Genomic DNA, 8,902 nt, shown 5'->3' on the forward strand with positions numbered 1-8,902 from the left:
GTTAGATACTGATCTGCGTTCCTGCCTATGCAGAAATTACTTGTGACTCATTCCTTTCCCTCCCTCTAGCTCATTCAGGTGAAATTGGGAGTAAGTTAATCAGTAAGGAGCCAAGAGGCATGACACAATATGCAACATGCCTCCATTGGGAAGCAGAAAAGATCATCACTAAACACTTCATCCTCTGTTTTGAGCGTTTTGTGTTTTAATTGAAGTGAAAATAAAAGTCCCTCTAGAATGTCTATTGATGTGCACCATCCTACAGATCAGCTGAGGTGCTTTTGCTGACAGCCTTTAAATGTGCACTCATGAGGGAGGGTGGGAGGTCTCGGTAGATGGTCCCCCAAAGGGAAATTTGTTCCCTCTGGTAATTCAGATTGGTTCACTTTCAGAACATTTTGCAAGATTCTTATTTCAGAAAGCCTGAAGTCTGGCAGCATCTAAACTTTGGAGTCATGTTCCAATCTTAGGCATCTTGTTTTTTCCCCGATAGAGGTCATTAAAAACAAAAACAAATACATAAATCACTCACCTCCACCACTCTTGGTGCTTTCACAAACATCCAGTGTATTAAAAAGCCAAGGACAAACACCCAGAATACACACAAGTGTCCCATGTAAAACTAACTAAGACTAAAACAACACTCGGCCAAGGTAATAACCACCCACCATCTAATTACCTCACAGGTCTCAGCCCACCTCCTCAACAAAAGCCTGAAACAAATGCAGGCTCTGCCAGACCATATGGGGGAAGAGGGAAAGGAGGAGGAGCATTTCCTGCCAGCTTTCTAACTAGTTAGGGCTGGGGGGGGAGAAGCCAGCTTCTAACCTCTGCCCATTCTTTAACCAATTGAAGGACAAGGCCAACTTCTGCAACTGGCATCCTGCTGGCATGTGAAGGGAAGACACTGCATGTAAAGCTCCTTTCCTGAACATACCTGTCACCAGGGAAACCTAGTGCCAGGCTCAGATGGATCCTGTTCTTCTCTTCCTCTGTTCAGGGCACTTCCTGCTCTGAGCATGTGGGACACTGAGACCCATTCCAGGTATAATGGAGTTATATAAGAGCCATTTATTTCACGGTTGTGGTTCGCACAATAACCGTGGGAATACAATGCATTTTCCCATTCAATACTATTATATAAAACACCTTTGCAACATTGTCAGGGATGCACCCTGGATAACTGGTCCTTCCTTTAGCACTACTGCATCACTTGGTTATTGGGAACCCCCATCTGAGAGAACAACAGGGTGTCCCTAGATCCTCATCTTGCACCCACAAGGACGAGGCCTGTTATCAAAGGGGAATCAGCGCTTACTGCAGGGTGTTTCAGTTTATTACTAGTGAATATTCTAAGGTACTTACCTCCAGGGACTTACAGAGACTAGCTTTTCTTGCTCTCCACTTTGTTCAATAGTTGAGGCTTTAAGTGGCAACATGTCCGCACACTCCAGTGAACGATCTTGTAGGGTCTACTTGCAGGCTGTGCAGATTGTGTACACAGGAAGTCAGTATATTCTTTCTGATCCAGTTCATACCAAGGGCCATGATTCTACACACTGTAAATGAAATTCTCACCGCCTAACGTAGAATTCAGCCTAAAGGAAGCAATAAAATAATCCAGAATATCACAAGAAATTAAGACATGGCAACTTTTAACCAATAAGATTTTTTAATATATACAATGTTGTACAATTTTTACTTTAAAGGACACCGAAATCTGAAAAGGGCAGCCATGAATCGCTTCTCTTCCTTTCTTCGGACCTGGTTGCAAAATTGCATGTATATTTTTCCTAACCTGACTAATTTTTGTTCCTCGAAACATTAACTCAGCACTCGTGAGCAACCTTACAACACCACAGCTGAGCACCAAGTGTGTGCGCATGCCGGGAGGGGGGCTGGGGGAAGAGCGCAGGGGAGAGAACTGGTAAGAAAACCATTTCAAACTCCCTGAAGTTTATTCTAAGCAGTGAAAAAACAAATCCTTTGAAAATGATGAGAAATAAATTATCTTGGCAATGCTAAAAGTGTATATATTTTCAGCAGCTATGTGAAATCAGCCCCACTAAAAGTAGTAGTTGCCAGTGTAAGCCAAATGATTAGGAAATATAAAAAGGAAAAAGGTCAGTAGTAGATCCATATGGTAACTTTACTTCTGAGTTATTTAATTGTTAACTTGCTTTGAGGACTTACAAGTTTAATGGAGGAAAAAAGTGTACATGTACGTCGAATGCTTCAGCTTTACAGCTCTCTTCTTCTCCAAGTGGAAGCTCCAGCCCCCACACACCTCCTTCACTTCTAGATAGACTGCCAAGATTTCTGAAAGTTAAAATGCAGCAAGTTTCTGTTAAACATTACTTCATGCGTCTGGCATTAATGTAATAGAGGTCTGCATTGGGACAAGAGGGAGAAGGAATGAAAGCTGACTTACTGGCATGCAGTGGAAATCCTGAGAAAATTGAGATCTGACACTAATTTTAACAGCTGCATGACTGCTTCGCTCTATATAATACATAGTTATACAGCTCCTTATTATACCAAGAGGAAAACACAGATGCTTCAAGAGGCAAAAAAACCTAATTCCGCCAAAGGTTTGCTGCTGTAAAGATCCCAGTTTACTACATGGTCCAACTGATGTGGATGCAGTGGCAAAATGAGGCCAGTCACATACATGAAGTTAAGCAGCAGCGGGCTGCAACTTTTATTAAACTTTAGCACAAGGGAGAGAGTGCTACTTACCCATCACCCATCCTGTCCTATACCAAGCATTTAATTGGTTCCAGTGCCAGGGGTGCTGGAACAATTTTTTAGTGGGGGTGCTGAGAGCCATTGAACCAAACTGTAAACCCTGTATATCAGTGATTCTCAAACTTTTGTACTAGTGACCCCTTTCACATAGCAAGTCTGAGTGCAACCCTCCTTATGAATTAAATACATTTAAAAAGTGTTTTTAACACCATTATAAATGCTGGAGGCAAAGCGGGATTTGGGGTGGAAGGTGGCAGCTCGCGACCCCCCATGTAATAACCTCATCACCCCCTGAGGGGTCCCATCCCCAGTTTGAGAACCTCTGCTGTTTATAATGGGAACCACTTCAAGCCAGCAGGTGCAGCAGCACCCCAAGTTCCAGCACCTATGCTCCTTGCCATACAACCCTTAATTCAGCATGGGTTATTCTCAGTCTACCCCCAGGACTCAGCACTTTCTGAGTCCTAGCAACCTCCCCATATTCCCCCCACAAGGGGGACAGAGGGTGCTGAGAAGTGAGGACCTTGGCCTGCGACAGCCACAGGATCTGACCTCAACTTGCAAAGGCCACAAGGTCTCACGCTATCCTGTTGGATCATATTAAAGACGTTCTGTATTAAAATCACAAATGAGTTTGATTCCCCATAGTTTAAATTCCAGGGTATTACTAATTAAGAGGTCTCTTGGTTTTTGGTACCGTTCCTCTCCCTCTGTGTGTGAAACTTGCAAGCTCCTAATTGTGTTAGTACATTCTACGACAGAGTCTGTTACAAAGAATTGCTTTGAGAACAACAACTACTCACACAGAGAGAGACTCAAAGCAATACTCTGTAACAACAGAAACAGCACCCAGAGACTCCTCGCCCTTTTGTTGTATTCATCTCGCTTTGTTAACAATTGTGATTAAAATAGATGTATGTGGATGGATGCTTGGTGTGGATAATAACTGAATGATCAGGGAGGTGCCAGCCTAAGAATCCAGTGTCCATCGGCTGAAGAAGGCGTCAAGTGGAAATAACCAGAGGACCCCCGGAGGGCAGACTGGAATCCATCCAACAGCCTCAAGGATGGGAGAACCAAAGAACAAGATAACATCTGGCAGCACGGAGCCATCAGGAATGTGCTGTCTGCTGATTGATTCAACAACAGCATGATGAAGCAATTCCCATAGACTGGCATAGGAAGAAATTCCTATAAAAATGGACTCTAGAAAGTGAGAACTTTGGGGTCTGATTCTGCAAACCAACTTCCAGGAGCATCAGATGAGCATCTGACAAAGCCCTGCTCCCTCCTCATGTCCAGGCCACCTGGCCAGTGGCCTGGCATGAGCAACTCTAAAGGCTGGTAACTATGAAACAACCTTGCAGAACCTGTGTGTGTGTGTATGAATGAATGTGTGAATAAATATGAAATTGAATGGAATATTATAGCTATAACTAACTGCTTACTATGATTCTTTCTGTATTCACAAAAAATGTGGCATTTTGCCTTTTCCCCTTTAATAAGTTCCTGCTGGTTTTTATTTTATTGGTATAACAATCCTCGGTGCCCAAGGCCCATCACCAAAATCCCAGGTCTTTTACCTCTGGGAACTGTTCATTTTAACCTTTTAACTGCACAGGCAACTGGCCACAAGTTGTGATGAATTAACAACTCAACCCAAGTACCCCAGTTAGGTACAAAGCACGTTCCTACTTAACCCACTGTGACTCAAAGGTGCTGCAAGGAAGGTGTAAAACTCCCTGGTCCTCTGCCAATTGGACTATGAAAGAAAAAAAATCCTTCCTGCCCCCACCACAACAGGCTATTGGTTAGACCCACAGCATCTGTCAGGCCAGGTTCTCATTCCTAGTTCAGGGTGGGGCTTCTGGAATGGAGCCGAAAGAGGCTCCACCTGGTTCCCACTGCAGGTTAAATCCTGGGAGCTGGGGAACACTGGCCAATCAGCACCCCTTCCCCCTAGCTAGTCAATGGGTACCAGAGACTCTGGTGAGAGAGGAGCTACCTGGTGTTGCTCAGTGAGTGTCTCCTTCTCTAGCTGCTGGGACTGTTCCCTTTCATCACTGGCCTAATCAAGTTCCCCCACGTGTTGAGGCATGTGGGTGGCATTTAGCAAAGCTGGAGATGTCAGTACAGGTCATTAAGGTTGGGTAAATACCTAAACAAACTATTCTGTATACTCAGTTAAATAAAGCCAAAAAGCCTCTTTCGCAGAATTTGCAACCTCTTGTATTCAGTTTCTGCGAATGTCATTTGTAGTAATGTTCATGGAAACAGAAAGCAAATATGTATGTGAACAAATATTTACTAAGGAGGTGATGCAGTAACCACTCTGAAAGCTCTAAGTGAGCATGGGAATCATGCAATCAGGGAGCAGAAATGACAGTATGTGATTTAGGTCAGGGGTTCTCAGCCTTTCCAGAGTACTGTGCCCATTTCAGGAATCTGATTTGTCTTCACCTTTCTTTCACCTCCACTTAAAAACTACTTGCTTACAAAATCAGATATAAAAATACAAATGTGTCACAGCACACTAGTACTAAAAAATTGCTTACTTTCTCATTCTCTCTGTATGAAATTTAGGTTGTACTGACTTCACTAGTGTTTTTTATATAGCCTGTTGTGTAAAACTAGGCAAATATCTAGATGAGTTGACGTACCCCCCTGGAAGAGCTCTGTGTACCTTGACGGGTATGCATACCCCTGGCTGAGAACCAGTGATTTAGATGACAACTCACAGCACAAATGACAGATAGTGAATACTTGGAAGTCCCTGTCATAGCAAATAGTTCTTTAGCATTTAATAAGAAAATATGGTTCCATAAACCATACATTGAATAATTATCAGTAACACATTTGTAAAGAGCAGAGTCTGTTTGTGGATAAGCAAACATTTTAAAAGGCTACTTTCACTGAGTGAATTGTTCACTGTGAATAGTTTGCCCAGCGCTGCTGCTGATAATGGCTGGTATGACAATGTTCACGTACGTCGTTCTTTACTCTAAACATTAAAAAAAAAACAAAAAAAAACCAACAATTGTTCATTGTTCCCCTCTTTTCTCATTTTATGCCCAATCTGTGTTCCACCTGGTTCTCAGACACCATATGGTCCAAATCACAAGTCGTGTTGCAGTAGCCAAGATTCTTACATATTGATGCAAAGGAAGGGAAAAATGGTGCTTGTAATTTAGCTTGACCCCTGTTTTTCTGTATAATCAATTATTGGCTGATGTTTCCATAGGGTAACCAATAGGTGCTAGGAAACTCATTTTGGAACCCCAAATTCCGATGTTTCTATTTTTGGCAAATCATCTGAATCTCCAGAGAGTCTTTCCTAGTCTCAAGGATTGATTGCCTCACCTACCTATTGGTGCATGGGACCAACAGAGTGAAGACAGCAGCTTATTTTCTGTCATGTTATCTTCAGTCAACTATTAGTGGATGTGTTATGCTGGAAAGTGTGAATGGTTGCCATCAGTCACAGACATGGTTAAAGTAGATACGTGTATTAAGTTCCTTCAATTCAGCTAAATGGAAGGAGCAATTAAATGCCTTTTTAGGTCACAATAGCTTAAACAATAGAAGCCACCATCCCTGAAGGCACTAGCCAGCATGATCAGGCCTCAGCAGAATCTAAGGTATGTGGACTGAAAGGTTTCCCTGGGCACTGACTGCAAATACAGAGACTGGAACACTGATTGATTACACCTCTGTGTGTCTGTGTGAGAGAAATAAAACAACCAGAAAGCAAGGAGAATGCTTCCAGACAGGAAGAGAAACAATGATGAACAAGTCCTTGGAAGGAAAATGAAAGCCAGAGCTACTTCTGGGCACAGTACTCACTGGAAAGGCAGACTTGGATTTCTGGACAAGGAAATTGCTTCCTATATTTTACTTCTGAGTTCAGGGAAAGGGACTATTTATATGTAAATATAAATTTATATGTAAATTAATGGGATTGCACCAAAAAGGAGACCTGACACCTATCATGAATTTCTCCTCCTAATGGAAACAACCCAGCAGGGCCTTAAATATTGGAGAACTATTTGGGACAAAAAGGGACAATAATATAATTAACTGATAGAAGAAAGGCCCTGGCTTTGTAATTAAAAAGCAGCAAATCACTTTGTGGCCAAAAGTGTAGTTATCTCCCACTACTAAGTTCTGCACTTTTTCTACCTTTAGTATTAACTTCAATAGGATCAGAGGCTCTGCTTTCAGCTTCTCCTAATTTTCCATTGTAATTGGCTAGACAGGATGTGTATGTATTTAGAATTACAGGAATATAGATTTTAGCATTTTGCATAGATTTTTGAATAAAGCGTGAGCTTCAAGATAGCCAGGTACTGGATGGCTGTGGGGAAAGACCGGTCTTCCCCCTTTGAGAGAATCTCCTTTTTAAAAACAGTGATGTCCCATGATTTTTTAGAATATTGACAAATGCTACCAACTTTTTTTCCATATGCCAGACTACATGGAAGCGGAGAGGGGGCTGTGGTTAGGTGTATCTGGACTGGCAAAAAGCCTCAGGAACTGGTTAAGAAAACCACAAAGCAGTAAATCCAGAGAAGCGTCCTCACAATTTATAATCTTCCTGTCACAAGGCATCTTAGAGGCTGCTACTAGAAAGTCCTCTAATTTCATTTGTTTACAGACTGAATTTTTACTTACTCCATTTCTTACCTTTTTGTGGTCTTCTGTAATTAACCCATCTATACCAATCCTGGTGTGGCCCAAGAACTTCTTAATGCCAATTTACAAGCTGATGTAGAGCTGTACAGGTATCTTCTGATTCTGTTATGTGCATTCTGCTTCACCAAGACTGGCCTGTGAGGTCTCAAATGAAAGCCAGTGTAACACAGGTCATCAATATCATTGTGAAATGTATGTACAAGTAGTATGTAAGAAGTTATGTACCAAAAAATGTTGTTCTTGAGCATATAAGGTAAAAGCAGGTCATCAAAAGATGATATGCCTTAGACCAGCTCCTCCAAAACAGAGGTATGAAAATTCTCTCTCTTGTTGGCATGTATATTAATCATTGTAAGCTAACACAATGGTTGCCCAAGGACTTGGGGGTTGGTGTATGCTTGTCGCTACCTACACAGAGAGAGCAAGGCCTGTGGAGGCCTGGAAGGCAGCGTTTTTCCTGCTAGAGGCTGGTGGTTTCAGGCAGCTAAGCCATAGCAGGCAAGACAAGACTCCTTCATGCTAAGGGTAAGTAGTGTTGAGGTGCCTCACAATGCTGGCTACCCCTGGGGAGCATCTCATATGGTCAGTAGCAGCCTGGTGCTTTTGTGCAGAAATTGAGACCTGGCGGAAGCTTATTTAGCATTGGGGCCTGATTCTGGTCTCACATCAATTAATGGATTTTGTGACAAAGTTCCTCCTCTGCCTTGGTGGGTCCTGCACTTATTGGTGGATTTGCTCGCCTCAGAGATTCACAGCCGCCCTCAGTTTGGCTACTTTTGCTAGTGGCTCAAACCTGCCATTCACTCAGCTAACCTCATCACTGGCCAGCATGGGGAAAGGGAGGAGAACAATCCCCGCAGTCTCTGCTGACCCAACGAGTGGGTTGGGGGATAGGCCAGGGACCTTCCCCTCTGATGTGACCCACAGTCCAGGTCACCTCCTCTTGTCTCAAATAGGGAGTTGAGGAGGATGGGGCAGAACCCGGGCCCACCCTCTACTCCGGGTTCCAACCCAGGGCCCTGTGGATTGCAACTGTCTACAGTGTCTTTTGTAACAGCTGCGTGACAGCTACAACTCCCTGGACTACTTCCCCATGGCCTCCTCCCAGCACCTTCTTTACCCTCACTTCAGGCGCTTCTTCCTGAAGCCTGATCACGTTTGTACTCCTCAGTCCTCCAACAGCATGCCTTCTCACTCCTTGCACACCCTCCCCTAACTGATGGGAGGTCCTTTTTAAACCAGGTGTCCTGATTAGTCTGCCTGCCATAATTGATTCTAGTATGTTCTTAATTGGCTCCAGGTGTCTTAATTAGCTTGCCTGTCTTAATTGGTTCTAGCAGGTTCTTGATTGCTGTAGTGCAGTCCCTGCTCTGGTCACTCAGGGAACAGAAAACTGTTCATCCAGTGGCCAGTATATTTGTCTTCTACCAGACTCCTGTATCCCACTGGTCTGGGTCTGTCA

At 43.3% G+C, this 8,902-nt stretch overlaps 1 long non-coding RNA gene across 1 annotated transcript; it reads right to left on the bottom strand.

Annotated features, from left to right (window-relative positions):
* Nucleotides 1–1,370: 1,370 nt before the first annotated feature.
* On the bottom strand, nucleotides 1,371–8,614 carry LOC122462201. Its single transcript, XR_006284616.1, has 4 exons — nucleotides 8,567–8,614; nucleotides 7,432–7,584; nucleotides 2,194–2,319; nucleotides 1,371–1,598 (listed from the first exon to the last, which is right to left on the bottom strand). It is a non-coding gene; the product is annotated as an uncharacterized LOC122462201 (long non-coding RNA).
* Nucleotides 8,615–8,902: the final 288 nt, after the last annotated feature.

Source organism: Chelonia mydas, chromosome 1, assembly GCF_015237465.2.
Source record: "Chelonia mydas isolate rCheMyd1 chromosome 1, rCheMyd1.pri.v2, whole genome shotgun sequence".
NCBI lineage: Eukaryota > Metazoa > Chordata > Testudines > Cheloniidae > Chelonia > Chelonia mydas.